We start from the raw sequence: 8,031 nt of genomic DNA, 5'->3' as shown, positions 1-8,031 counted from the left end.
ACTCCAGTGTCATGACGAGGCTCATAAAGAACATAATGTCTTAAAAAAAAACTTGATAAATATTAGATTAAAGTTTATATTACCACGGAATTGAATGAGAAACATATTTTAGTACCATTTTATCCATCAGTCTATTATTTGCAGGTTTTATTCGAATGAAAAAAACAACAACACTCAGATTTGATTGATTCTGAGCATCTCAATCACTGCGTTCCAATCTTGTAAAAAAAAAGAAAAAAGTTAGAATGAACTATGGCGTCATCTCTGCCACGTCACGAAACGTTAGGGATACCTTGAAAACCGGATTGACGTTTGCGACCAGAACTCAATGAGAACCAGACTTTTAAAAGTCTCGCTCCAAGTCCGAGCTCTTGTGAAACAGGACCGAAACACACACACACACACACACACACACACACACACACACACACACACACACACACACACACACACACACACACACACACACACACACACACACACACACACACACACACACACACACACACACACACACACCGCCAGACCCAAATGTGACTTCATTACAAGGACATTATCGAAATCTGTTTTCGTCCGTGGGGGGGGGGGGGGGGGGGGGTGAGGGCCTGCGCCCGTGAGTGTTGAGGGAGGGGGGGGTCGCCGCCTGTAAATCATCCATAATTGCAATGGTGCCGCTGGATGGATCCATTATCGGACATGTGTGTGTATTTGCACTTGTTTGTCAGACGCGTCGGCTCGCAGGTCAGAAACGCGGGTTGTTTAACAGCATCACCCCCCCCACACACACACCCACACCCCCACCCCCCCAATATGGTGTCTGATACATCGTGCATAACGCACCGCGTCCGGTTTGCTGGTCGGACAGAGACGCGCAAATAATCAGAGGAGCCAGTCTGGGTAGATGTACAGTACGTCTCTCCCCTAATAACACCCCATAATAATCTCCCTTTAATGCAGCTTAACGACCACAATTACTTCTGACTAATGTTTAAATAAACCATGATGCACTCTTTGGGTGTAATAGCGCATTCCTAAGTCATGCGCGCAATTCAGGTCCTTGTATCACGGAGTCCAGTTAGGGATGGTGGAAAAGGATCTGTGTGAAGAAAGCTGCCCCCCCCCTCCATCCACACACAGGAGCTGTAGTCTTCATGTAAAAGATTCCTCCCTCTACATGTCATTTAGAAGCAGGATGTACCACAGAGCAGGCCGTAAACGCATCACAGAGGACGCGTTTACAGCCACTGTTATGTTGATGCTGATAATGATGGTAACAGGAGGCGGCGCGCTCAGCTGTAAAGCTATTTTTATGCCGCTGCCTGAGACGGAAAAGGGGGAATGGGTCTTTCCTCACTCAATGTGCAAATGGAGGAGTCTTGCAGAGTCGATGTTTATTCATACAAACGGAATCGATTTGCAGACACAGTCGAAACTTGAGAGGAAAAGTGACGTTACTTCTGTTCACACCAGCATCCATGATTGAGAGTGTGACGATAATGACTGGGGATAATTACAGGGCCAAACTCCAAATGTTGCCACTGAGTGGAGTTGTTGTGGGGTTGTGTTGGATTTACTTTGACACCTCGGGGAGATGTGATGGTGAGGTCTCCATCATTTGTTATTTGTAAATGAAAAAGATGGAGAGAGAAAAAAAAAGCGTTGGTGCAAATTTAAGATTTTATTTTATTTTGAAGGAGACACAGTCAGACACATTTAAGAAATGCAAAGTCTTAGCAACTGTATGGATCTTTTGCTTAAGATAAAACATTTAAAAAAAAACAAACTCCATGATTGCAAAATTCACATTTAAAATTGTTTTTATTCTTATTTGTCAGACAATGAGCCTATCAGAATCATCATGCTTCTGTATCTATAATATAATTGGGTGCTTTGTTGATGCATTAAGATCTATGCATGAGGTTGTAATAATATTCTCATTTTATTTTATTTTACAGCTGGTCCATAATTATTGGATAAATAGATTACAGAGAATATACATGCATGATTTGATTAAATAGGTTTTACTGTGGTATTAAACCTGCTAATCTTGTTGATACGATTCTGCATGTTCTCCCTCAATGTGTGTGGTTTTTGGATCTCCAGCTTCTTTCCACAGCCCATCTAATACTTGCTAACTGGTATTTAGCAAGTATTAATTTCAAAAATCATTTAAAATTTTATATGTCATTCAATCCTGCTAAAACCCAGAGTACGCTCTATCTGCTATTACTTTTGTGTAACCACTTGGCAAAATAAAAATAAAAAGAATGCAACAAACCATTTTATAGTCAAAGGAAAAACTTCCTTTGCCTGGAAAGTAGGACAAAATGGAAATACTCAGCGAAGTACACATTTTTAAGTCATAAAAGCAAACTGCTAACCACATATTTCAAATAAATACAGAGCACGGCAACAAGTTGATTAAATTCTTTTCTCACAAGGTAAGATATTAACACAGAAGCAATGAATCTACATAGAAGAGTGAAGAAAACTCATTAAAATACAAAAATACATATAAATAAGAGAATTATGGCACAAAGCATGAATAAATATCTTTAAGTATGACATGAAAATATTCCACAGATAGCCTCTCAAACTGCTTCAGCACATATACTATCACTGCTGCACCCATGTAGTTCATTTTTAGACAGCCAGACTGCCTTCAGCAGACGCTGCCAAACATGAACACATGGCACAACACGTTTCAAGTCTCAAGCATCCTTCCTGGCAAACTCCCCCTCTCTCCTACAAACCCTTTGTAATCTGCACCACGCCTCTCTCATTTCTCTTTACAAGAGTCAAATTGCTTCCACACACTTTATGGGTCATAGATCTGCAGTGAAAGCTGCGCCAATGCAAGTGGTCAGGCACACGCATGGTTAAGTCGCGTGGTAAATACCTCCACCGTTTAACGTCGGCAACACAGTCATCCTATGAGCGATCAGAGAGGCGGCAGTCTGACAAGACTACCTTTGACTCATTGGTTAATCTAGAGTGTGACTGTCAATTTCTAATGATGCTTATGAATGTAGAACTGGCCTAAATCCACATTTACTCATCTTTTAGTGCTATATCTAATCTACAGAATGACTACTTGAAAATGACACCACCCAGAAGTCACACAGGAGAAGGTGTGGCAAGAAATCTTCAATATGGCCTGCATTACTTAAGCACGAGTCAAGTAGCCAAAGATGAATATGTCACGTATAAATAGTCTGCTACAAATGGGGATTGAGAAAATGAGGATGGAAGAGGAAATGAGGTAAATTTCATATGTTCACAATGTCTTTTGCCAAAATCATTCAAATTTTGTCTGACTTGCCAAACAAGGGTTGGGCAAAACCAAAGATGAGATTCAAGACAAGCTCAAAAGTCTTTACCACTGGAGGTATTATACATATGAACCCAACTTTGAATGTAAAGTGGCCTCTGCAGCTCAATTCTACGTCAAATGAAGTTCTCAGATGGTGAGTCTTGTTGATCTATTCAAAGCCTCTTAGCATGAAAGCCAATGGGAATCCCTCTCTCAGCTCATTTCTCCCTTTTTTTGACCAGGTCACCTGCTGTCTTTAATTCATGCATGCTGTTTTCTCTTTCTCCTTCCCTGCTCTCCCGCTCACTCTCAGCCCTTTTGAAGTGTTTCGGAGTCCTGTGGATTTCAAAGGGTCAGGAAAGGGCAGCCCTACTGTCCTATCGAAGGGCCGGCCGTGGGATAAACGAATGTTACCACCTGTCCTCAATGCTCTGACACCGCCGGCGTTGCTGTACTCGCGCCTGGCGTCACCTGTACATTGTTCCCTCTGGCTCACACACGGGGAAATGTGTGCAGTACAAACACACATACCCAGGATATAGCGCTGTGTCCCCACACACACACACACACACATGGAGGAAGACTATTACTGTAGGACCCTCCTACCGTTGGACAACCGTCACACATATCATGGAGTCCTGCTGCTAAAGCCCACCCTTTCCTCACACCTCACAATACAGAAGCCTTTCTGGTCCACTCCTAAACCAGTGGGGGGTTGTTTGCTTGGGAGAAAGGACTGTGTCCTGGGGAGAGAGTCTATTGCTGGTCTGGGGTCACGCAGAGAGTGACAAGAGCTAGCCAAAAGTCCTTCGAGATGAAAAATTAGCCTTTCAAATGACATCCAAAGATCAAGAAAAGAGGTGGGTGTGTTTCTGAAAAAGCCCAACTGATGAGTTTCATATGCTTCGATTAGTCTACTCCTGTTTCCTGTTCCCCTTGTCTGGAGGGAAACTTCCCAGGAATTGCCAGATCTGGAAGAGAGGTCAAGGTGGAGCATGACGATTGAGAACTCAACACAAAGCCGGAGTCGAAGTCCGACAAGGCCAGTCGTTCAAACTTCTGTATCACCTTCCTGACTGACTGGAAGGGAGTCTGCTGGCGCCACTGACCTACACAGGGCCCACGAGGGGTCCTGTAGGCTGAGTCCCTACTGAGGAACACATACTGAGGAGGGGGGAGGCCGCTTCGCAACCTCAGTCTGCCCTGGCCCAAGCCCAGGGCTGGTAGCACTCCAGCGGGGTGGAAGTGGGTAGGCAGTGTGGCTAGGTGCTCCTGGGTCAGGGGGTTGTAGAAGCTGAGCACACCCCCACCGATGTTCAAGAACACCCCAAGAGTTTTGATCTGAGGCGGGATGGTGTACAGAGGCTCCTGGCTCCCATCATATACGATACTAAAAGACAGACCCCGCCTTTGGAACCACCAGCCGCCAGAACCGTCCGATGACCTCACACCTGAAAGAGAAAGAAGTGATATTTAATACTCTCTGAGAACAATGAGGTGTTTCTGGACTGGAGGAAACTCTGCATATTTCTAAGAGCCCCCTTTCCATTGTATCCACACTAGAAGAATTAGGAGCAGTTTTTGTTCTTAGTACTCAGTCTTTAGGAACTTGATTAGCTGCTGTTTCAAACTGGGGACCCACCAAACACAATAAAAGCTTGAGTGACATAAGAGTGTGTTGATTGGTTGAGCACATGAGCCAATGCAACAACCACCGGCCAGACAGCCTCACATGGATCTCTAGCTGGCAGTCCCAGAATGCATGTGGTTCGCAAGATCAACAAAAAATCAGAAGGTTATTGAACTTTAAAGCTCCACATTATAAAGTGTGCAGCCATTGTACATCATGTCTGATTCTTTCATTTTGTTCTATTTGGCCAAGGACCAGAGTTGTCTCAGCTACACTAACATCATGGGTTTGGATCAGGGGTTGGTTGGTTGGTTGTTTGGTTGGTTGGTTTTAACCTGTACCACTATGGTACAGGTTAAAATATCTCAGCAGGTTTTCTTATAGTTGCAACAACAATAGAAATTCCAACAGCCAATGGTTGGGTGGTATTCCCTTCAACTATATTTTGTATTTAGGGTTAATTAATGAAAGTAAGCATGCTGGAAAAGTAGTTCTTCTTAACAGATTGGGTAAAATATAGATAGATAGATAGATAGATAGATAGATAGATAGATAGATAGATAGATAGATAGATAGATAGATAGATAGATAGACAGACAGACAGACAGACAGACAGACAGACAGACAGACAGACAGACAGACAGACAGACAGACAGACAGACAGACAGACAGACAGACAGATAGATAGATAGATAGATAGATGTCACTGCTTCAGCTACTAAAACAGACATTTATTAACGTCAATCTGATCATTAAAAAAATAAACAAAATAAATTTATTACATGCATTTCCAACCACTCCTATCTAGGACGTTTTAGAGGTTTTTGAACTGCATAAATCAATTTATTTATTTGTAAAAAAGGTCAAGTGGCTGTTATTCATTTTTGACAGAAAAGAAAATGTGTTTCTACTCATGCCGTAACGACAGATATAAAGTTAAATGCCTGTTCCAGATAATAAAATACCGCATGACTTCATTAAAATGCCAAGAAAATAAATCATGCCTGTAAATAATCCAACAACTTTGATGCAGTCTGAACAGTAGAGTTAATACCGCCTGTCCAATGACACGAGTATTTGTCTTTACATGTGACTGTGTATGTAAACAAGCTTGATCTGCTGACTCATCATTCTGGAAACAAAAAGCAGCAAAGTCATTTCTCACCGATCATATAGTTAGAGCTGTTACAGACGTCAACCTCCCAGTAATACTGTCCTCGAGCAATCACAACATCACCACAGACCTGGGGTAGAACCACGGGGTCGGAGGTCACCGATCTTCTGACCTCGCCTGCTGGAGGCGGTCCAGGAGGGCCGCCTCCTTGGTAGGTGATGGTGAGGGACGACTTGGAGAGATGAAGCGATGGAGGAACGTTTAAAGGATCCAGAGCAAAACACAGTCCTAACACAGACCAGAAAAGACGGAGGGATGAAAGGAGAGAACATTTGAGGCTTTTTAAATCCTTAATCTGCACATGAATCATTTTATTCGAGCGTAAACCCGCACAACTGTTCAAGAGATTGGAATCACCTGTTGTCTGGTGTGATGTTCTTTCCTTCAAAGCTGCGTAACAGTAAAAAACCAGACCAGCCTCACACACAAACTAAATCTTTTTCAGGCCTTTAAGCGTCCCATCGATGCACAAAATCCACATCAGGCTTTAATGTGCCTCCAATAAAAACTGATTTGTGTCCGTAACCCTAACCCAAGTGTTAGCATGTCAGGAGCTGGGGTTAGAACGAGTCGGGATTAAAGATTCTGACATAAGTCAGTATTATTTACACTTCAAATATGTCCCGACTGGGAAAAAGTTGTGTTTTCCAGTCCAGTTAAAGCCGCCTTGATCATAACTGTTCACTAACTATGTCACTGGGATCTAAATACTTTGGACATTAATTCCATAACACACCACTGAGGCCTTTGCTGCTGACTTTGCCTTTAGATTTAACATATTTAATCCATGATTTGTCAGTCCAAATCATGTTCACCAATAGAAACGTCTCTTTCAATTCAGATTTGTTCTAAGAAAGGTCAAGTCCCAAAAAATTGGTGGTATTGTGTCAGTTTTCAAATTTAAAGTCATGACTTTATTGTGAAGATTTACAATTTTTTTCTGTATTTAAAGCTGCAACAGCTTCAAACACAACACTCTATCTATCTAGATAGAAGAGGTTTCTGCTTCTTCATCTCAACATAACAAAGCCACAAGTGCAATAGCAAAACAACAGGCGTATAAAACAGGAAATGAAATATTAACTCTCCCTACTGTTAATTCCAACACGTTCCAATGCCGTCTTTCTATTTCTTCCAGGAGGTGATTTCATATATTCATATTTAACCCTGATTTTAACTTGTATTTTCTCTGTCAGTTGTCAGCGTGTTCGAATCATTGAACAGTATTTTGTCTCAGACACACAAAATTTGATTTCAAACTTTTGAAAAGTGGTGCATTTCTAAAAACGTGGACCATTCCTGACCAAAAACGGACCGCTCCATCTCCTCCTCTTGCAGGTCTACAGCGTCATCCACTGGTGATACTGAGGTACTGGCGATGTTGGAGCCTGAAGCAGAGGGCAAACAGGGTCCTGTGTTCATTATTGAGATTAAGTTTAAGATGTGTCCCTAGATGTGTCTACGTACATCTACTCACCATACATAGAGCGATGTGTAGTAATGTCCCAGCAGCGTGTGTTCTGAATGAAACAGGGATGGTAGGAAGAAGAAACAAAGGATGCTGTGATATTATCCAGAGGAACATGCATGCAAATCAGTCTGATGAGTGTTAATTCAGAAATATCCTGATGAAGAGGGCGACTGAAGGAGATTATGAGGAAAAGATTATTGAAGTAAAGTTTTTTTTATATCTGTATTTGCCTTCGGTGGTATTTAAGATTAGTCTTGCAATTGTGACATTTTCTGTTTGTCATATTGTGAAAAACTGATAATTTGTGTCTGTATTTTTAATTTTCTAAGATTTACAATAAACTAAAATCAATTAAAGATTGTAATGATTGTTTTTAGGCTATGTAGTTCACTTCCCTTATTGCATGATTAAGTATAAATGCACTCTCTGGTTTGGATCGTTCA

This window comes from Antennarius striatus, chromosome 6, assembly GCF_040054535.1.
Source record: "Antennarius striatus isolate MH-2024 chromosome 6, ASM4005453v1, whole genome shotgun sequence".
Lineage (NCBI taxonomy): Eukaryota > Metazoa > Chordata > Actinopteri > Lophiiformes > Antennariidae > Antennarius > Antennarius striatus.
This window is presented reverse-complemented; position numbering follows the sequence as displayed.